Raw genomic sequence first — 24361 nt, forward strand, 5'->3', positions numbered from 1 at the left:
AAAACTTTTAGATTTGTATTCTCTTTAACAATTTCCTCTGTTTCAGATTTGACTTAAGGGGAGGCGGAAATCCCTATCTCCGTAATGCTAACTTTATGTTCCTTTCTCAAAATCTATTAGGCCTATCATTCTGTAATTTTTACCAGTTATTTATTTGGTTTTCCATTACATAACCTGAGTTGTTTTCATGTACTTTAATCAAGTCTTAGCCTAGATATGATTTTTTTTCTACCTGTATAAAAAAATATTTTTATATTTTATCAGTTTTATTTTTTTTCTTATAAGTTATTCAAACTTAAGACCTTAAAAAAAACTCAGCTTGTATAGAACAATAATATATATTTTGAGTAAAAAATTTCAACTCTGTATCTATAGTGGTTCCTGAAAAAAGGAACATTACAACTAACAAAATACAAACTTGCGGGAAAACGGCAATTAATTAAATGAAAATATTTGTTATTTTGACTACCTTAAAACATTCCAGCATCATATGAAGTGGCTGCTTCTTCATCTTCTTCAAGTTTTCTCTTCCTTAACTTTTCTAGTCTTCTTGACTGTCTCAAAAACCCTGAGATAGCTTGATCGGCTCTGCGGATGCGTTCGCTGTCCAAAAAACTTCATGGCACGAATAGTATTATAACTTGGTTCAAGTCCCAATGACTTTAAACACTCGACACTTAGTTATGTTACCATCATTGTAGCTGGCCACAGCTTCAAAGACACCAAATTCTAAAGTTTGTAATGTAACAAAATTGTTCTTAGGAATTCTGGTCCATATAACGCTGGTTGACACTCTCGTTCACATTTTGTGTCTTGCCATGTGTACATTTTTTTAATAAATTTGGATCAATCAATGCTTTGAATATGGGCTTGATTGCTTGCATTATAGGCTCTGGTAAATTGTTCTTGTGCTCATACATTTTGCCCTCAGCCTTGGCCTTGTTGTACTTACACCAAGATTTCTCACCTTGCGGGCACAATCGGTGCTCGGGTTTTTCATCAGAAGATCCTGTGTGGCAATAAATAGCCCATATGGCTTGTCGCATATCTTGAACAGTTTTATTCTCTCTTATGGCTTTGCCGTAGTATGACTGTATCTGGTCAATTTTTTTATCTGTTAGGCGATTCTTTCCTCCCAAAGACTTTCCATCGTCGAGCTTCTGTTTTTTCAAATCCTGCTTCAGTCTGCGCAATCTAGCACCCATTCTCTTACTAACGTGGTTTATACACTCTAATTTTTTAATTTCAGTATTTCCATAGGGTTTTAATGCAACAATGCTTTCAAAGCTTACTACTGTCTCCATCACCTAGGTAACTAACATATCTTACTTTATACTTTTCTCAGACCTCAGAAAAAATTTGTCTTATACCGGCACCCTCCATGCTGCCGCTCGAGCCTTTATGGTTTGCGTAACAGTAGGCATCATGATTTTGCTTGTCCACACAAAATACAGTATTTAGACAACACTGCCACATCCATAACTTTACCACTATCAATGCTAGTACATGTTACCACTCCGTTAAGAGACTGGTGGCCTCTACGCTGCCATGTACCATCAAAACCAGCTGATATGTCTCGGGGTTCCAATATAACATCAGGTTACATTACGCTTCTCTTCTTCAATCATCACTTCATTTTCTTGCACAGCCTCTTCTACAGCGTTTTTCATAGAGTCAAATGCAGCTATTTTACATTTGTTATGTAGTATGGTAATGTATGGAGAAAACTTTGTTGGAGGTTGAGGAAGGTTGAGAATTCCGCACAAAAGCTTGACCAGCAAGTAATCCCTTTCCGATGCATCGTAAGCCATACACTAACCTAATATTTACATCAAAGTATGTTTTATTTTACATCAGGAACTTTAACTTCCTTAGTGTTACTGAATTTTACAACAAAATCACAATGTAAACAATGCAGAATCAATGTAGAGGCCAACCAACACAGTTTTCAGAACGAATTTGTAAACCGTATTGTTTACAATTTTTTACAAATAGTATTTTGCAGTAATATATCTGACAAAATACTTAGATCAATTAGTTCATTCTTATAACTATTGTCAAATGTCATACTTATCATATTCAGAAAAGTCATCTTCTTTGAAGAGCTTGATACCTTGTAAGGCTTGCAAGTTTCAGGCAAGTTAGGCCTAGGTTGTGGAGTTTCAGCACTTTCTGTTGCATTATTAGAATTTACCACTTTCTTCTTCCCACGACCACCAATACCTTTTCTACTTTTGGTAATCTTACCAATAGCTCGCGGCATTATACTTATAAAAATATATCTAATTCCAACCTGAATTATCAAAAGTAAACAATAACACACACTCACACCAATAATCTTGACAAAAGGTTATGATATGTTTGATTCAATTCAATTCAATTTGACAGCTGTGAGTCAGTTCAGACACATTACTTATGCAGTGTAGCCAAACATATGGACAAGAAATAGCAAACAAAAGAAAAGACTGGTTGTATAAATACAAGTGTGACAGCGCGAAATATTGTAATGTAAAACTTTTCTAGGTATGCATATTTGTTTCAGATTTTTTTCAAATGGATAACACATTTTTAATAGCAATGTGTTATATATCAAATTGTTCAGAAATAAATTCTCTTCAAAATAAAATAATAAAAAAAAAATTTTTTTTATTAAATTTTTACCTTACCGCCTCCCCTTAAGTCTTATGATTTGAATAACCTTATTTTCTGATGATAACTATACACTGATAAAAGTGAGAACCTCTCTATGATGTCCTTAATGAGCATATAAAAATAGGTAGTATAATGTCCAGATAAAGGTAAGTTAATTAGCTACATATTTGTTAAAAACTTTGTATCATATTTAAAGGAATACTTTTGTACGTAGGATAATCAAAGTTGGGGTTTTATATACATATATAACATCATAACATAGGTGAAAACTTTATTTTCGCGTTCCTTGTAAGTTTAACTGTTACAGATGTGCTGGAAATAACTAGATTGTATATAATAATTTAAATTTATTAGTTAATGTTTTGATAAAAAGAAACTGTAAATTTTTTAAAACTAATAACTGCAGTTAATTAATTCATTATTAACTCTCTATAAAACTCTATTCATTTCTGTTGCAGATAAGAAAGCTTAAATAACATGAAAATAATAAGGAATCCTAAAGTGAATATAAAGTGGATTACTAATAAGATGAATGCACTTGAGGAACATATTAAGAGTAAAACGGTAGTAAGTTAATTAGGTAGAAATTTGTTAGAAATTGTTTGAAATTATAAAGGAATACTTTTGTACATAGTATAAGTAAAGTTAGGGTGTTACATATTATAATATTATCACTTAGGTGAAAAGTTTATATTTGCGTTCCTTGTAAGTTTACCTTTTACATATGTGCCTGAAAGTAACTGTTGTATGTAGTAATTTAAATTTCTTCGTTAATGTTTCATAAGAAGAAACTGTAAATTATAAAAAACTAATAACTGCAGTTAATAATTTTTTATTAACTCGCTAAAAACTCTATTCATTTCTGTTGCAGATAAGAAAGCTTAAATATCATGAAAAAAATAAGGAATCCTAAAGTTAATGTAAAGTGGATTACTAATAAGATGAATGCACTTGAGGAGCATATTAAGAGTGACGGCGGTATCTATATTTTGATTTAAAGAATACATTGAAAATTTTCTTAACGACAAATTTAAGTAATTGATTAAAGCTAACACATCATTTATGACTAGTTTGTATATAAATAGTTCGTTTATATATTTTTCAAAAGATGCTGAGAATAGTATGTTAAGAAATTTACTAAACATTTTATAGAAATATTTTTGAACGTATACTGTGGAGCTTTGTAGTGTACACATACAATATAACATTTGTTAAACATTTAGATTTGTATTTCCTTTAACAGGTTACTATGTTTCAGTTTTGATTTGAGTCTAATGATTCGAATATTATTATTTAAAGATTATAACTATAAACTGATAAAAATGAGAACATCTATGATTCCCTTAAAGAGCACATAAAAACAGGTAGTGTGATTTAAAGAAAAAGGTAAGTATATTAAATAGGAATTTGTTATAAAATGTGTTACATTTTCAAGGAAAAGTTTTGTACACAGAAGAATCGAAGTTAGGGTTTTTATGTATATAATATTGTTCTTTTGAAGATAAGAAAGCTTAAAGATCATGAAAGTCATAAGGAACCCTAAAATTAAAATAAAGGGGATTACTAATAAGATGAATGCACTTGAGAAACATATTAAGAGTTACGGTATCTATATTATAATTTAAAACATAAGTTGAAATGTATTTAAAAAACAAAATAAGGTATTTGATTACTGGTAACACATCATTTATAAATACTTTGCATGTAAATATTTCATTTATATATTTTTTAGGAAGTATATCTACATTTACTTTAACATTTGTAGGAAGATGCTTACAATCTTACGGTAAGATATTTAATACAGATTTTATAGGACATGTATTAATGTCGAATGTGGAACCTTGTGGTGTACATATACAATATAACATTTGTTAAACTTTTAGATTTGTATTCTCTTTAACAATTTCCTCTGTTTCAGATTTGACTTAAGTCTTATGATTTAAATAACATTATTTTCTGATGATAACTATACACTGATAAAAGTGAGAACCTCTATGATGTCCTTAATGAGCATATAAAAATAGGTAGTATAATGTCCAGATAAAGGTAATTTAATTAGCTGGATATTTGTTAAAAACTTTGTATCATATTAAAGGAATACTTTTGTACGTAGGATAATCAAAGTTGGGGTTTTATATACATATATAACATCATAACATAGGTGAAAACTTTATTTTCGCGTTCCTTGTAAGTTTACCTATTACAGATGTGCCTGGAAGTAACTGTTTGTATATAGTAATTTAAATTTCTTCGTTAATGTTTATTAAGAAGAAACTGTAAATTTTAAAAACTAATAACTGCAGTTAATAATTTCTTATTAACTCGCTAAAAACTCTATTCATTTCTGTTGCAGATAAGAAAGCTTAAATATCATGAAAAAAATAAGGAATCCTAAAGTTAATATAAATTGGATTACTAATAAGATAAATGCACTTGAGGAACATATTAAGAGTGACGGTATCTATATTAAAATTTAAAACATAAATTGAAAATTTTCTTAACAACATATTTAACTCATTGATTAATGGTAACACATCATTTCTAACTAGTTTGCATATAAATAGTTTGTTTATATATTTTAATATATGTACCTTTATATTTGTAGGAAGATGCTGAGGAAATTACGGTAAGATATTTAATACAGATTTTATAGGAAATTTTTTAATGTCGACTGTGGAAATTTGTAGTGTACACATACAATATAACATTTGTTAAACCTTTAGATTTTTATATCCTTTAAAAAGTTCCTCTGTTTCAGATTCGACTTAAGTCTTATGATTTGAATAACATTATTTTCTGATTATAAAAATAAATTGATAAAAGGGAGAACCTCCATGATTCCCTTAATGAGCGCATAAAAAAACAGGTAGTATAATGTCCACAAAAAGGTAAGTTAATTAGCTGGGAATTTGTTAGAAAATGTGTTACATATTAACGGAATACCTTTGTACATAGTATAAGTAAAGTTGTTGTGTTCATATATATATATATAATATTATCACATAGGATAAAACTTTCTTTTCGCGTTCCTCGTAAGTTTACCTATTACAGATGTGCCTGGAAGTAACTGTTTGTATATAGTAATTTAAATTTCTTCGTTAATGTTTATTAAGAAGAAACTGTAAATTATAAAAACTAATAACTGCAGTTAATAATTTGTTATTAACTCGCTAAAAAACTCTATTCATTTCTGTTGCAGATAAGAAAGCTTAAATATCATGAAAAAAATAAGGAATCCTAAAGTTAATGTAAAGTGGATTACTAATAAGATGAATGCACTTGAGGAGCATATTAAGAGTGACGGCGGTATCTATATTTTGATTTAAAGAATACATTGAAAATTTTCTTAACGACAAATTTAAGTAATTGATTAAAGCTAACACATCATTTATGACTAGTTTGTATATAAATAGTTCGTTTATATATTTTTTCAAAAGATGCTGAGAATAGTATGTTAAGAAATTTACTAAACATTTTATAGAAATATTTTTGAACGTATACTGTGGAGCTTTGTAGTGTACACATACAATATAACATTTGTTAAACATTTAGATTTGTATTTCCTTTAACAGGTTACTATGTTTCAGATTTGATTTGAGTCTAATGATTCGAATATTATTATTTAAAGATTATAACTATAAACTGATAAAAATGAGAACATCTATGATTCCCTTAAAGAGCACATAAAAACAGGTAGTGTGATTTAAAGAAAAAGGTAAGTATATTAAATAGGAATTTGTTATAAAATGTGTTACATTTTTCAAGGAAAAGTTTTGTACACAGAAGAATCGAAGTTAGGGTTTTTATGTATATAATATTGTTCTTTTGAAGATAAGAAAGCGTAAAGATCATGAAAGTCATAAGGAACCCTAAAATTAAAATAAAGGGGATTACTAATAAGATGAATGCACTTGAGGAACATATTAAGAGTTACGGTATCTATATTATAATTTAAAACATAAATTGAAATGTATTTAAAAAACAAAATAAGGTATTTGATTACTGGTAACACATCATTTATAACTACTTTGCATGAAAATATTTCATTTATATATTTTGTAGGAAGTATATCTACATTTACTTTAACATTTGTAGGAAGATGCTTACAATCTTACGGTAAGATATTTAATACAGATTTTATAGGACATGTATTAATGTCGAATGTGGAACTTTGTGGTGTACATATACAATATAACATTTGTAAAACTTTTAGATTTGTATTCTCTTTAACAATTTCCTCTGTTTCAGATTTGACTTAAGTCTTATGATTTGAATAACCTTATTTTCTGATGATAACTATACACTGATAAAAGTGAGAACCTCTATGATGTCCTTAATGAGCATATAAAAATAGGTAGTATAATGTCCAGATAAAGGTAAGTTAATTAGCTACATATTTGTTAAAAACTTTGTACATATTAAAGGAATACTTTTGTACATAGGATAATCAAAGTTGGGGTTTTATATACATATATATATATAATATCATCACATAGGTGAAAACTTTATTTTCGCGTTCCTCGTAAGTTTAACCTGTTACAGATGTGCCTGGAAATAACTGTTGTATATAGTAATTTAAATTTATTCTTCGTTAATGTTTGATTAAATAGAAACTGTAAATTATAAAAACTAATAGCTGCAGTTAATTAATTTATTATTAAGTCCCTAAAAAACTCTATTCATTTCTGTTGCAGATAAGAAAGCTTAAATAACATGAAAATAATAAGGAATCCTAAAGTGAATATAAAGTGGATTACTAATAAGATGAATGCACTTGAGGAACATATTAAGAGTGAAACGGTAAGTTAATTAGGTAGGAATTTGTTAGAAATTGTTTGAAATTATAAAGGAATACTTTTGTACATAGTATAAGTAAAGTTAGGGTGTTACATATTATAATATTATCACTTAGGTGAAAAGTTTATATTTGCGTTCCTCGTAAGTTTACCTTTTACATATGTGCCTGAAAGTAACTGTTGTATGTAGTAATTTAAATTTCTTCGTTAATGTTTGATAAGAAGAAACTGTAAATTATAAAAACTAATAACTGCAGTTAATAATTTCTTATTAACTCGCTAAAAACTCTATTCATTTCTGTTGCAGATAAGAAAGCTTAAATATCATGAAAAAAATAAGGAATCCTAAAGTTAATATAAAGTGGATTACTAATAAGATAAATGCACTTGAGGAACATATTAAGAGTGACGGTATCTATATTAAAATTTAAAACATAAATTGAAAATTTTCTTAACAACATATTTAACTCATTGATTACAGGTAACACATCATTTCTAACTAGTTTGCATATAAATAGTTTGTTTATATATTTTAATATATGTACCTTTATATTTGTAGGAAGATGCTGAGGAAATTACGGTAAGATATTTAATACAGATTTTATAGGAAATTTTTTAATGTCGACTGTGGAACTTTGTAGTGTACACATACAATATAACATTTGTTAAACCTTTAGATTTTTATATCCTTTAAAAAGTTCCTCTGTTTCAGATTCGACTTAAGTCTTATGATTTGAATAACATTATTTTCTGATTATAAAAATAAACTGATAAAAGGGAGAACCTCCATGATTCCCTTAATGAGCACATAAAAAAACAGGTAGTATAATGTCCACAAAAAGGTAAGTTAATTAGCTGGGAATTTGTTAGAAAATGTGTTACATATTTACGTAATACCTTTTTACATAGGATAATTAAAGTTAAGTTTTATTTTTATAATATGTAAGAAACCCTTAACTTTATATAACATTATCACATAGGAGAAAACTTTATTTTCGCGTTCCTCGTAAGTTTACCTTTTACAGACGTGCTTGGAAGTAACTGGATTGTATATATTAATTAAAATTTATTCGTTAATGTTTGATAAAAAAAACTGTAAATTATAAAAACTAATAACTAAAGATATATATAATTTCTTATTAACTCCCTAAAAACTCTATTTATTTCTGTTGCAGATAAGAAAGCTTAATGATCATGAAAGTAATAAGGAAACTTTTAGTTATGAATTTCCTTTAACAAGTTCCTCTGTTTCAGATTTGACTTAAGTCTAATGATTTAAATGATATTATTTAAAGATAATAACTATAAACAAATAAAATTTTGAAACTCTATGATGCTATAATGGTCACATAAAAAACAGGTAGTATAATTTACAGAAAAAGGTAAGTTGATGAGTTAGGAATGTGTTAGAAAATGTTTGAAATTTTAAATGAATACTTTTAAACATAGAATAAGTAAAGTTTGGGTTTTTTATGTATAATATTGTAGGTGTAAATTTTGTTATGTGTACCACGTAAGTTTACCTGTTACAGATGTGCGTGGAAGTAACTGGATTGTATATATTAATTAAAATTTATTCGTTAATGTTAGATAAAAAATCTGAAAATTATAAAATCTAATCACTAAAGATAATTAATCTCTTATTAACTCCTTATAAACTATTCATTTCTGTTGCAGATAAGAAGAATAATGTTTTTCTCTATGTACTTATACATTTATAGGAAGATTCAGATAATCTTATGGAAAGACATTTATTAGGGGGAAAACATTTTATAAGAATATTTTTGAATGTAGTCTGTGGAACTTTGTAGTGTACACGTATAATATAACTGTTTCTTAAACTTTTAGATTTGAATTTCCTTTAACAAGTTCCTCTGTTTCAGATTTGAGTTGAGTCTAATGATTCGAGTAATATTATTTAAAAATAATAAGTATAAGGTAATAAAAGAGAGAACCTCTACGATGCTCTTAATAAGCACATAAATAACAGGTAGTATGATATACAGAAAAAGGTAAGTTAATTAGTTAGGAGTTTGTTAAAAAAGGTTTGACATATTAATAGAATACTTTTGTACGTAGAAAAAGTAAAGTTAGTGTTTTTTTATATGTATGATATTATAACTTATGTGAAAATTTTATTTTTGCGTTACTCGTAAGTTAACCTGTTACAGATGTGCCTGGAAGTAACTGAATTGTATATATTAATTACAATTTATTCGTTAATGTTTGATAAAAAAACTGTAAATTATAAAATCTAATAACTGAAGATAAATATAATTTCTTATTAACTCCTTAAAAAACTATTCATATCTGTTGCAGATAAGAAAGCTTAATGATCATGAAAGTAATAAGGAATCCCAAAGGTAATGTAAAGTGTATTACTAATAAGATGAATGCAGTTGAGGAACATATTAAGAGTGACGGTATCTATATTATGATTTAAAAATAAATTAAAATCTTTCTTAATAACAAATGTATGTAATTGAATACAGGTAACACATCATTTATAACTCGTATGTATAAAATAGTTCGTTTATATATTACATTTATAGGAAGATTCAGATAAACTTATGGCAAGACATTTATTAAGGGGAAAACATATTATAAGAATATTTTTGAATGTAGGCTGTGGAACTTTGTAGTGTACACGTACAATATAACTGTTGTTAAACTTTTAGATTTGAATTTCCTTTAACAAGTTCCTCTGTTTCAGATTTGAGTTGAGTCTAATGATATTCGAGTAATATTATTTAAAGTTAATAACTATAAAGTGATAAAAGTGAGAACATCTACGATACCCTTAATGAGCACATAAATAACAGGTAGTATGATTTACAGAAAAAGGTAAGTTAATTAGATACATGTTTGTTAAAAAAGGTTTGACATTTTAATAGAATACTTTTGTACGTAGAATAAGTAAAGTTAGTGTTTTTTATATACACTATACACTTGTAAGTTTACCTGTTACAGATGTGCCTGGAAGTAACCGGATTGTATATATAATTTAAATTTATTCGTTAATGTTTGATAAAAAACTGTAAATTATAAAATCTAATAACTGAATATAATTAATCTCTAATTAATTTCCTAAAAGTTTCTATTCATTTCTGTTTCAGATAAGATACCTTAATGATCATGAAAGTAATAAGGAAACTTAAAGTAAAGTGTAATACTAATATGATGAATGCACTTTTGAAGAACATATTTAGAGTGACGGTACCTATATTATGATTTACAAAATAAATAAAATACTTTCTTAATAACAAATTTAAGTAATTGATTACAAGTAACACATAATTTATTACTAGTATGTATATAAATAGTTAGTTTATATGTTTTTCTCTATGTACTTTTACATTTATAGGAAGATGCAGAGAATCTTATGGTAAGACATTTATTACACATTTTATAAGAATATTTTTGAATGTAGACTGTGGAACTTAATGGTGTACACGTATGATATAACTTTTATTAAAAACTTTAGATTTTTAATTTTTTTACAAGTCCCTCTATTCCAGATGTGATTTGAGTCATTATTATGATGCGAATAAAACTATGTTAAGATTTTATATATAAACTAACAGAAGTGAGAACCTCTATGATGCTGTTAATGGGCACATTGAAACAGGTAATATTATACACAAAAAGATGTGTTTTAATTAGCTAGGAATTTGTTAGAATTTGTTTGACATTTGACATTAAAGTGTACAGTGTTTTTTATTTCGGATAAACATTTATTCATTTTTCTTACCAACCCTTATATATTTTTAATAGTGGTCTTAATTTTTATTTATATACTATTTATAAAATGTAATATATTTATTAATTGTCTTTTTTCGCCTTTTAGGACCTGACCCTGAGAAATTATTTCATAAAGGACCTTTTGCGCTACTTCGGAGGTAGGGGCTGCTTCCGGTAAATTTCCATGTAGAAAGTTGTTGGACGTTATTCGCAGTCCTGTCTACCAGGGAGAAGGGGTAGTCAACTCTGTCCAAGCCTTCCAGTCATAGCAGTTAGTGGGTGGCACGCCTTCATGTCAAGGTTATAACTGTTGTACCCTTAATATCTCAATATTTGCGCTTAGTAATTTGCCGTTCCTTCGACATGCATAAGTTTTACCAGATTTAAGTGATACATCGGTTTTTTCTGTACTCAGTATAGGGTCAAATAGAAGGTATAATCCAGCCAGAAGTGAACACTCTAGAGGGTAAAAGGAGGTATTTCTATCAAATAATTCAATAAACTTGATTTTCTCAGAATTGAGTACATTTTAAAATATTTAAATTTGATCATAATATGTTTAGCTATCTATGGTATTCAATATTAGCAAAATTATTATATGAAATATTACACAACACAGAAAAGAATTCTAGGAAAGCTTTATTCACACATTATTTTTTATATTTCACTTACAGAATGGCGGCCTGTTTTTGGGTATGAAAGGAAAAACGGAAAATAATTTTGCTATAAAGGCCGGGCGTATAAAGTTGTGATAAGTATTCAATATAATTTCGAAAATATGAGTGAAAGCGATAGTTGCCATAATTTATACGATACTCAAACTAAACTGTATACATATAAAAAGCAGTTTTTTGCAGACCGTGTCCATTACCCAGTATCATTAAATTAAAAAATTAATGTGACGATAGTTTGTATGTGAGCAGACATTCTCTTTCGTTACTTCAAAGCAACAATCTAAAGCGACATACTCTTTAGAAATATTTAGTAGTTAATTAAATTTACGTTATTACAATATTTTAAATTTATAATTTGCTTTTTAAATGACCTCCGTTTCATATGGCAGTTATTTGACATCGTAGATAAAGAGGGGAAAACTAGACTTAGGTCATATTTACAAAATTGTTTGTTTTTACATGGTTTCTGGTAGGCTAACTTATATAGGTTTATGTTTACTGCAAGATAAATGTTACGAAATACGAAATACTTAAACAATATAATCATTACAAGTATAACTCTACATAAAAACAACTCTAACTTATTGGAAACAAACGAGACTAGGTTTTTAAAAAATTTATGTGATCTTAATCTTGGTTCAAGATTTAAGTTACTTTGATCTGAGCCGTGAATCAACTTACTAGTAAAGGGTCGATACGGATCATTTCGATTTATACGGTGTAATGCCTAACATTAGATTCGTCAGACCGTCAGTGCAATTTAAACTTAATTCAAATCATGCATCTTCAGTATTAAACGTAATTAGAAATAAAAATATTATACTTTAGTTTAACTACTTTCACTCTTAAAGTTTATCTTTATTGCCTCATACAAATTATGACTGGAAAGCTTTCTGAAGTGAAATTATGCTTTGTCTAATTACATATAGTTAGAACTGTGTACGTACTTAATAACTACTTATCTCAATATTTATAGCTTCTTATATTACCTGGAACAAGAAAGTTGTAATTATTGAAATTAACTTATAACCCTGTACTTTGTACACTAAAAAAGTAACCAAATATTGCAATTTTTCAGTACAGCTGATTACTGTCAATAATACAATAATAATTGAACATATGTCTTATTAAAGTAAATTTTACTACGTAGCCTAGACGCTTGTTATTCAATGGGTCTGAATATTCTAAAGGCTTCATGATATGAACATTGATGTATCACCAATTTAGGTTGGTACCAACAAGTTACCGAGGCTCATCGACTCTAGGCAGTTTTTGTGGTTTAGGTGCGATGTTTTATATGCCCCGATGTGGTGATGTGTCACTTTATTTTACATATCAATTATAAATGGTTCATAATTTCAAATCCGTTTATTAAGTACTTGATATTATTATCTAAAAACGTGTTTGATCGATTTAAAAAATACAATTTCACTAAACATGAAAGCTTTTACATGGGAATCATACCTCAACCTAAAAATTTGATTGACCAAAGAAACTGTTGATTAATGTGATTATTTAAATGTAATCATTTTAAGTTTCATCCTCGTTCTGTAAGACATTTTAGTATTTCAATTTTAAATAAGGAATATTATAGTATTTCATATTTTACATAAAAAGTTTTATAAATTGAGTAATATTCTAAAATATTAAACTGTTACATATTTGGAATAGACAAAATATTCCGCCCAACCTTGAAGGATAATGTTCTTGTGCTTTACCAACAAGGTTTAATTAAACGTTCTCAGGATCACATAGTTGGTCCCTTAACCCTTTCCGGGCCAGGCGGCAATATATTACCGCCATAGATCGTGTCTGAAAAGTGCCAATATGCCGTCGGTGACATACGCGACATCAAATGATTAAAGTTTTATGTTTTTTTATTCCCTGGTATATTTGTAGATATTTAATATGAATATAATTTTTATTTTGGAGGTCTATGCATTTTTATTTTGTAATTGTCACGTGACATTATCAGGTGACTCGATCTATTGTTGTTAATTCTTTATGCTTTAGTGCAATCGTACCATTGTATGCTGGATTCATCCTCATTATTTTATTTTGTGGTTGTAAATATTAGTAGTGTTACCTGCTTAGCTATTGTGTGTAGTAGTTACAATGACTGACAATTTGCGATCTCACGGGAGTGAAATTGTAAGTAGCATATTTGTAAATAAATTTCAAATAAAATTGTGTAAATATTTCTTGGTAAATAGTGTTTTTAACTGTATTGAAACTGCTTATGGATCCTACAATCATATCCGTAATGTGAATATTTATTTTAAGTTTTTTGCAGTTAAGAGTCAGTTGCTTTATCACTTGTTGCGAAGTACAATTATGCGTATTTATACAAAATGTGTCATAAAAAATTTATTTATGAGAGAAATAACACAAACTTTTGTATGGTTGTTCCTTTATAAATGTACAATATAATAACATAGCTTTCTACAGTAAAATTATTTTTCCTTTTTTAGTTATTTACGAAAAAAATTAAAAAATTAAATTTTTTTTTATGTAATCCATTAAAACATTATTTTTTTTAAATTTTAAATTACTTAAAACTACATCTTTATATTTTTTTGTTGATTGTATATATCTATACGAGTAATTTGGTGCAACTTTTAGGTCATTCTCTAATGTTTATGAAAAGTTATAAATTTTAATCTAAGAGACTGCAAAATCGCCAATTTTAGCCTGGCACTTTTGACTAGTCACAAGGGGATAGATATGTGAAAAAATTTTGCAACATCTCATATTTGGTCCTGGCCCTGAAAGGGTTAAGAGGCACTTAGACCGCGTAATCCAGCCCTAAGACACACAACCCCTGAAACGCTCTCGTGTTGCTGTTGGGGTCTGGGAACACTTTACTCTTCACGTTTCTGTCCAACATAAGACAATATTTACAGAGCATTTGTAAAAATTATTTTTAATTCTATAAGGACAGTTCTAATAAATCAAGAGCAACATATGATATGGACATCATTGCCCCAATAAACTAATAATGTTATTAGTATCCCCGTGGTGGGAAGAAGGGTAAGGGATTTTGTTTGCACAAAAAATTTTTGATTATCTCATTACAACAATAGGGTCGTAAGTCATCTTCTGTATGGAAACCTTTAATCCTTGCTTTCTGTGCTCAAAGAAATTAGTTCTCATTTAAAGATATATAAGTAGTAAAAGACACATTTTCAAGAATGTCTTGTACATAAACTGCTCTTGCAACCATTTGAAATAATACCATTTGTGTATTTAAAAGGAGCCCTTATAGAATTACCTTTATAAATATTAGGATTTGTACATCAAGATCAAACAATCTTGGAACGGTACCGTTAGTAGTTTATTTCAGTTAATGTAAAGAAAGTCTTATTTTATATTTATTTCTTTTAAAACAAATACCTAGGAGAAACTTTAATCTCAACTGTTTAACCAGTAATAGTGTATTCTTTAGTTCTTGTATCTTAAAAGGAAGTTCATTTCAAAACACTTGAATATGTGTTAAAATCTGCAGATGACCATTTCTTGCATATTTTTGTTACCTTTTCAGAATTATTTTTCTGGCTAGGATGCCACAACTTAAAACAGATAATATAGCCAGTAATTAATTTTGTTGGTTCAAAAAAATTAGTGTAAGCATTATAATTTATAGGAAAAAGAAAGTACTTTATTTTCTGATAATTTTAGTGTGTTTTACATTTCAAATTATGATATAAATCTATATTTATAGTAAACTAAGCAAAGTTCATTAACTTAAAAAAATTTCTGAGAATGGTAACATTTATTTTTCGACAATCGTTTAATATGAAAATATGGTAGACATGGCGTATCATAACATTAACAAAAGGTACTCACCGGTTTGCAGCATTTTCGTAACTAGATAGGGCACCCTTTGATTCCACACCTCTGATTGGTCGCATTTTCGTAACTAGATAGGGCGCTCTTTTATTCCACACCTCTGATTGGTCGAAAGCCGACCAAATGACCATATTGGTCTGATTGCTCGAGATTGTAAATTGGTTGCTAACCTGATTTGTGTCAGGGTTTTTCCCTCAGTGAAGGATTTTCTTCCATAGTATGAGGGAAATTTAGCTATTTATTAGGAAATTACCTAACCTTATAACGGTGGCAATTAGACTAATTTTATAATATTGTTTATTGTGTAAATCTTACTGCCTTAGATGTATTTAAGGTTAAAAGATTATTTAAGCCTAGTTCTTGTTATTTATAGTTATTATTATTTGATAGAGTATAAATTGATTGTTCAAACTCAGGATCAGATAATAAAACTATTTAACATTGGGCGTTGTTATACAACGGTTAAAGCACAATTTCATTGATACCATATTTTGTGGTCTTTGGCTTACAGTCTGAAGAAAAATTATATAAATTTAATAATTTGAAAGTTGGACAATTCGTAACCATATTAAACAGACCTTTAAGAGATAAGTCATTGACGTTTGAAATTCAGAAAGATAAATACACAACTTATGTTATTGTTTTTACAGATATAGAAGCTGTTAGGAATCTCCAGACGAGCTGCCCTGAATATACTCGCAATGGGAAAAATCTGAAAACGCATAAACTTAAGGATCTTTCAGTCATTGATTAAGAATGTAAAAGACGTCCACCAACACAAACTTTCCACTTCAATTCGCCTGCTAAAAAACCTATGCCAGAGATCTGTAGACTACGTATCAAGAATCAAAATTATCAAAAATACAATCACTGCACAGGTACTGGAATATGAAGGTCTGCGGTAGGAATCATCTGAAATTCTTAAAAGAACATCACAAGTTGTCCCCTACGCTTTCTACAAAATAAATCAAAATTTACATAATATTAAAGTTATTTTATTAAAATAAATAGCCTGTGGGTATTGAGATTGTGTTTCAAGGCGTTAATAATAATAATAATAATACGTTAGTTAGAGTTTATTTTTGGTGTTGGAGTATATTTGCAAGCGTATCAGATTTACTGCAATCATGATATATAGTTACGTGTTACAAAAGTAAGGCAGGTCTCGCGGAATATTACAAAACAAATTAAAAAGTTCTCCTGGACGACTTTTGTTCAAGTCAACATTGTTAACTCTTGCAAACTTAAGTTTTCATAAGGTAAATCTATTGAAATAAAAGCAAAACTCTGGCTTATATTTAATTTTTTTTATTATGATGAACTACTTAGATGTAAAATTTAAATATGTGTACTGAATTAGAAGTTCAAACTGAAAAAATTTGGCTGACGCTTAAATTTCAAGATTTGGGCTTAATATAATGATTTCACACTAAATAGCTATAACAAGGATGATCAAAATCATAGTTTTAACAAGTCGACGATGGTTAGATGTTACGAAGACACTGACCACTCGAGCCAACATGTCATTGCTAATGTTATGGAAAAATGAGGAGTGTACCACATGAGTTTCAATATTACACGATCCGTGTTTGGCTGAGCTTTATTGAAGCATATTACTCGAGGGTCTGGAAACATTGCATGTTTGTCTGTCTGATGTCTGTTCGCACTATATCTCGAGAACAAACTGACTTATAGAGTTTAAATATTGCGTGAATATATATTTATGCATCATTAACATCGAGTTTGATAATGGTGCATCTCACTCCATGGGAATTGACTGAGCGTTAACAAAAAATAGTACATTGGTCTTATGGGTAACCCCAAGATACCCACAGATAAATTGGGAGAATGAATAAATTTTTAAGTAAACTGAGCATAACAATTAAAAAAAAGTTGCCATAGTGACTCATTTAGTTTGACGAAATGACCTTTAGACTTGGCGTCTTGAGCGCAACTTCAGCGAGGACTGTTAAGTGACGATATATACTCGAAATAAAATAAATTGGCATGAAAGATATTGTAAGGTTATTGTGAGAGCTGTGATGTAATACTCACATGTGATTTGGGTACCAACGAGTAAACATTTACTTAAAAGTTTTGGGGAAGACTAGTCCTTGAAAACATATTTTATTTCACTCATTATTGCAACAGGAATGTCAAAATGATCTTTATTGTTATATCCATCTCTATTTGCTTGAGTTATCTGGGACTTACGCTAGCTATGTACAAGTATTACTTCACCACTTTCACTTACTCAATTATTTTCTACTTATACAATAACATTGGCTGCTTTTTCATTGACTTTATACCTACTTTCTTGGTAACTTTACAAAGAAGAGAATTTTTTTGAGACTGGACTTGCTATACTCATTAGCTCGCAGAACAATTTTGCAGATTGCACACCTTGGCCAATAAATCGGGAAGTATAAGGTGAATATCACATTAATTTCAGATTTACGTGATTTAAATCGCTTACTACTACTATGTTTAATGCTAAAATTACAACCAATGCGTTTAATTTTAATATTTTACAGTAGATTTAATCGGTTTCAGTTAAAACAGGTAGCAAACTTCCACACTTACAACATTGAGCAATTTGATTCAGTTGTTGGGGGGCCTAGGTCTGAAAGTAGGTGTTGTTTTTCTTCTAAATTGACACTAATAAGTACCTTCATAGTATGACCAACTACTGTTGTTTACGTTTATTAAAAAACTTTACTTGGTGCTCGAGACTTTTCAAAATAAAAAGTAATAATATACACTCCTAAAACAAAATACATTACAGCAATTGAGAAAATAACCTCACAAAAACGGCAATCACAACATTCATATTCACAACACAATATTTATTTGTTTTACTTCTACGGTTCAAAACAAATCAGCTGTTTATAGCAAAACAGAAGTGTGGCAAAACAGTTAGTCGTTGACTAAACTGCTTGCATTGCTATACCAAATTATTCTATCAAATACAAATATCCAACGGATGTCAACAAATTTTGTCTTTAAAAGATGAGTAACTACCAAACGTATTTAGAACAAATCGATTGTTATCCCTACAGGTAATCTAACTCCCCTTAAAGTGTAGCCTACGCATGAAAACGCTCAAAAGATTCTGTGGGTAGATAAATGCTTTAAAAACTTATTTATTTTTAAAATGTGCCATCAAATTTAAAATGAATTCATGAAATGCTGGCAATGCAGTTGAAACAGAGTTTTTTTCACTTCAGTTTATGTGGTTTAGGCTAATGATCAAACAATATTATATATGTGTTCTACATGAAATAGAAGTGAATCATGGCTGCGTAGTTGTGACTCTAATAATACTTAATACAATTATAGTATAAGTAGTATTAACAGAAGTATTAGACTTGTGAATGTGATACATATGCGTAGTATGTCGCAATAAACAGTTTTACATACTGCAACTATAAAAATTATATCTTTATATTAGTTTACTGAAAACTATTTAATCAGAAATAAATTATATACAATCATTTAGGAAAAATGTATGGCGTTCCTACAGTTCCTACATTTTTACTTCATTAAATATTTCTTAATACTGTTCGATAAGTTTTCAAAAGTATAGATTCAATATACTATTTCTATGCAATTTAAAATATTTGTAACACATGAAAATGTAAAGAATATGCGACAGGTATTAATTCAGTCTACTAAAACAGTAAACATGTGTAGTTCGTGCAGGTTATAGTATACCACATGATTTAGCACACATAAGAGCAAGGTAACATAATTATTGAGTGATTGGTAATGTTTTGTGCTTTTCTTTTACTTCTGGAATCTGAGAAGTCTATAATTGCACTTAGTCTTCAAATGATTTTTGAGCTTCCTATATCTTTCTGATGTCAACTTGGAATAAGGTGAGAATTGTTCTGTTAAAGTATCTTTTAGTCAAAGTGGGTAGGTGACAATAAGTTCTTATTTTAGGTTAGCACAAGCCTTTAACTCACGGGAGCGCCGCATACGCCAATAGTCATCAGTTGCAATAGATTGTTATATTAATAAACTCCTTTGCCCCAATTTCTAGAAATTTACGGTTCGAGATATTATTGTCTTGGGAATCCATAGGGCCGCTTAGAAGAAAGTTACACATTTGATTTTTCTGTGTCCAGCTAGACGGCAAAAACCGACCAGATGTGGACCTTACTGGGGTTCGTATGGTTACATATCTTTTTTTATATATGATTATTTTTCTACTTAAAAATTGTAGGTGTATCTAACACTGCAATGTAATCCGTCAATTTAAGTGTTAGCAATAGCAGCATGCATATTTATTTGAAAGACAAGTAGAATGTTTACTTTGATTATGTTGCAGTGTTTTTGTCGGTTTCATGAACAAGTAAGTTATAAAAGCTAGAAATACCAGTAAAAAACAAAAATAGCTCATCATATCTGTGACTTTGGCTTATCACAATACGAACACAATTGTCCTTACATTAGTTGTTTAGGTACGAAAATAAATGTATTTAAAACAATTTAAACTTATTTAAGTAACTGATATTTTGGTATTATAGTGGTTGCAGTTTGAATAAGGGGTGATAGTGGTTAAACCAAAATGGAATTTCGTAAATGAACTGATGATTGATAGGTGAACAGATCAAACAGTATCACTGTATGAAAAAAACTGTACAAGTTCATATGGGCAGTAGTTTGACATAGATAATCACGGCTAAAGTGAACGAAATGTTTGCCTGCCATTTATTTACCACTTGATATGTGTATTGCACCTGTAGTGTTGATCATTCTGGCAATAAAGCCTTAACAATTATTTTGAAAAACAGTTCAATACACTCAAAAGGTTATGTGTAACTTATACTCAATCTGAAAAGAAATTCTTCTTATCCATTACTCCTTGTCACTTCACTAAGTGGGGTAAATAAAAGAATTTTAATTTGTTCAGGTTAAATCAAGCCTTCATTTCCTCCATTTAAACTTTCTCAGCAAAAGCAGATTTAATGTCGCAGCTCAGTTGATACTCCCTCCTGTTAAGAAGAAACCTTTTAACTGTAAGGAAACCCCACTCACTTCAACAGTAAACACACATAGAAAGTTCCACAACTGAGCAGGAAGGGGACGTGGGCACCATCAGAATAATCCTCAAGTATCCTCTGCGTAGCGTAGCAGTCAATATAAAACCCATAATGCTCTCTTCTTTAGGTATTTATCTATTACCAGCGGTATTCAGTTATTTTCTAGCACCAAACATGACCCAGTTGTCTGTTGCTTGTGGAAGCGTGTGGACCACAAAGTGGTCGTTTCCGCTTATGCGTTGATGGATTTCGTTGGGAAAAGTACAGTTATCATCCTCATAATAATTTCAAAATATTTGGTATTTTTTAACATTTTTATAACCTCTCTAAAACAGCTGAACAGCTGATGCCTATCAAAACATAATTATATTTACGGAGACAAACCTAAATCAACACGTTGCTTCTTCTGAGCTGGGCTTCACTCATCACACTATATATCGCAAAGACAGATCGGAGCTTACCAGCCACAAAGGGGACGGTGGTGGGGTTTTAGTGGCAGTTTGCAATAAATTTCATTCCAATGAAATATCATACGCTAATTCAGTTTGTGAAGCTCTATTTGTGGAACTGAAGTTTGACAATTCTACTAGGCTCCTTGTTTGTGGCGTCTACATACCTCCTTACTCATCCTCTCAAGATTATATTAATTTATCTGCTATGCTTGATGAGATCATTGTGATCACCTCTAGCGAATTTCAATCTATTCTTATAATTGGGGACTTCAATCTTCCTGATTTCAACTGGATGTCGGACACTCCACAGGCTGCTTCTGCCTCACACAGAACCGTCTTGGATATGGCCTCGTCGCTTGGCATTAGGCATATGAGTGGAGTTCTGAATGGAAGAGGAGTTCAGTTAGACCTAGTGTTTCAGGAAGATTTCTCTGTCACTTTCGCTAGTGATCCTCCTCTGCCATTTGAAGACTATCATCCTCCCCTTTGTTTAACAGGCACCATAGGCAGTATCAATCCCCTTATTCAACGCCCACAATATGTTCACGATACGAGGAAATTTAACCTCGAGAATGTCAAGAATGAAATCTTTGGCGGCGCAATTGTTATTGACTACGACTGCAAAGATGTGAACTGTGTCTTTTCCAGTTTCTGCTCTCAACTCGGTAACTGTATAAAATTGAATTCCCCCTTGAAGAGATTTGGGAGCTCCCCGTTTCCAAAATGGTTTACCTAGGAGACATGGTTGTCCTCAAGAAAATATTGCATGCACAATATAAGAAAATCCTCACGGACTTCGACTACTGTGAATTTAGCAGTGTGCGTGATCAATGTAAGATCCTTTCTAGAGCTTCTAAGGCTAACTACGTCCACTTTGTTGACTCAGCTATCTCATCTAATGTAAAAGTCTTTTGGAGCTTTGTCAACGATTTAAGACGAAAATCTTCTGTTCAGAGTGAGATGAACTTCGGTGACTCAGTGTCTTCCCATCCAGGAACGATGTGTAATATGTTCAGCACATTCTTCTCTTCGGTGTATGCGCCTGCTGACAATAGTTCACCACCAACAAAGGCATATGAGACTCCTTTTACCTTTTCCGAGGTCTTAGTTACTGCTGAAGCAATCAATAAAAGGCTGAAAGCTCTCGACGCTTCTAAGGGATGCGGCCCAGATAACATTACTCCTGGAGTCCTGAAGCATTGCCACGCCGAATTAGCCCCCATCCTTCTCTTTTTGTTTAACTTGAGCCTGGCCAAGGGAGTTTTTCCTGAAATCCTGAAGGAGGGTTACGTCGTACCCATTTTCAAATCTGGTGACAGACAGAACATAACTAATTACCGGCCGATTGTGATCCTGTCAGTGTTGGGCAAGGTATTCGAGGGTTTGGTACTGGACATCCTTCAGCCGCTCTTGACATCTTCATTGAAGAACAGCATGGCTTCATGGCGGGGAGGTCCACCGTGACTAATCTTCTCGTATTCCAAAGTTATGTTCTTGAGGCTTTCAGTCGTAGGCTCCAAGTTGATGCTGTTTACATCGATTTTAGCAAGGCGTTCGACAGGATCAGCCACAATTACCTACTTAATAAACTTGAGGGCTGTGGTGTCTTGGGAACTATGCAGGCATGGTTCCGTAGCTATCTTACCGACCGCAAGCTGGTGGTTCGCTTTGCAAATCAGACTTCTGACGCCTTTGTCCCATCTTCTGGTGTGCCTCAGGGCTCCAACCTTGGCCCGCTTTTATTTTCCATATTTATTAATGACATCAAGGAGGTCACCAAAGTTCCTTTCTAAAGGGGCGTTCACACATGGCGACTAACTAGCCGCTACTAAGTCGCCGCTACTTTAGTTCGCCGCTATTTACTCGCCGGCAAATTTTCGATCTCTGTTCACACATCGCGGATTTGTAGTAGTTAGTACAGTTCGATGATTCGTTGTGAGTAGGGTTTGCTGTGGAAAATGTCTGTAGGAAGGCGAGAGACTTTGAGACGTGTTATTGAGTATCTGTGTTAAGGAACTTTGTGATGAATTAGTGAATAAATTAAGAAATAAAAGAAAACGTCAGTGGGTCCGGGAGTGGATACGGCGAAGGGATAGGCTAGGTGCTTCTGCGACACTATTGAAAGAATTGGCAAGTGAAGATCCCCAATCTTATTACAACATTATGAGATTAACAGTTCCAAAGTTTGAGGAGTTGTTAAAAATGGTATCACCATTAATAAAGAAGGCGGATACACGATGGAGGGAAGCAATTTCTTGCCGTACCAAACTGGAGATAGCTTTGAGGTATATGGCGAGTGGAGACAGCCTGAAATCACTGCAATACCTTTTTTAGAGTACCATACAATACAATTTCCGTCTTGTTACCTGAAGTGCTGAGTGCCATATGTGAAGTTCTTCAGCCATTTATGAAGGTAAGATTACTTATTTTCTTCAATAGCAATAATCTTCAATACTATGTTAAATTAAAGTAATGTAGGCTTGGGAATTCAATATTCAAAGCACAATGAATGCATTTCCCATACGTTTACGTATGGGGAATGCGTCCATCATACTGGACATTCTCTGCATATAAGTATACTATTTATTCAATTGCAAAAATAACATTTATAAACTAAATCAATCCCCTATAAGGAGGCCAAAACATTGAAAAAAGTAATAACAAAACATACTAATCGTGACATATTCTTTATTAATGAAACACAGTATTACATTCACGGTTTTGGCATTTCGCGCCAATCTGTAAAAGTGCTTTCTGCACGAGGTCTAGTCCGGATTGTGTTCGAGTTGTCATACGGCTGAATCTGTAACGGACTATAAACATCACAACTACTTGAAGATTCAGCAGGCGAGGGCGTGAACTGATTTGTAAAGTCGATTTGATTCAGTCTTTCTCTAGTAATTAAGTTTTGTATTTCCTGTTGCAACAGAACAAAAACTCCTCAGAGGTAATTCTCTTAACTGAGATCAACGTGCTTAGCGAATCTGTCATACTGGTCATCTGTAACAGTTTCAGTTTCCTGCAGCGATGCCATCATGGCTATGTTTTTCCAGCCTATCTAAGGAGGATTCAAAGCGGGGTCGGGTACTTTGAGTTACTGCCTGTGGGATACTTTATCATATTGCCTGGCTTGAAAGGTTTTTTTACGA

The 24361-nt window shown here is 30.9% G+C and overlaps 1 long non-coding RNA gene across 1 annotated transcript; it reads left to right on the top strand.

Moving 5' to 3' along the window:
• The first annotated feature begins 8145 nt into the window (after window positions 1-8145).
• LOC124365230 lies at window positions 8146-16696 on the top strand. The gene is made up of 2 exons (XR_006922718.1): window positions 8146-11489; window positions 16363-16696. It is a non-coding gene; the product is annotated as an uncharacterized LOC124365230 (long non-coding RNA).
• Window positions 16697-24361: the final 7665 nt, after the last annotated feature.

Source organism: Homalodisca vitripennis, chromosome 6 (assembly GCF_021130785.1).
Source record: "Homalodisca vitripennis isolate AUS2020 chromosome 6, UT_GWSS_2.1, whole genome shotgun sequence".
Lineage (NCBI taxonomy): Eukaryota > Metazoa > Arthropoda > Insecta > Hemiptera > Cicadellidae > Homalodisca > Homalodisca vitripennis.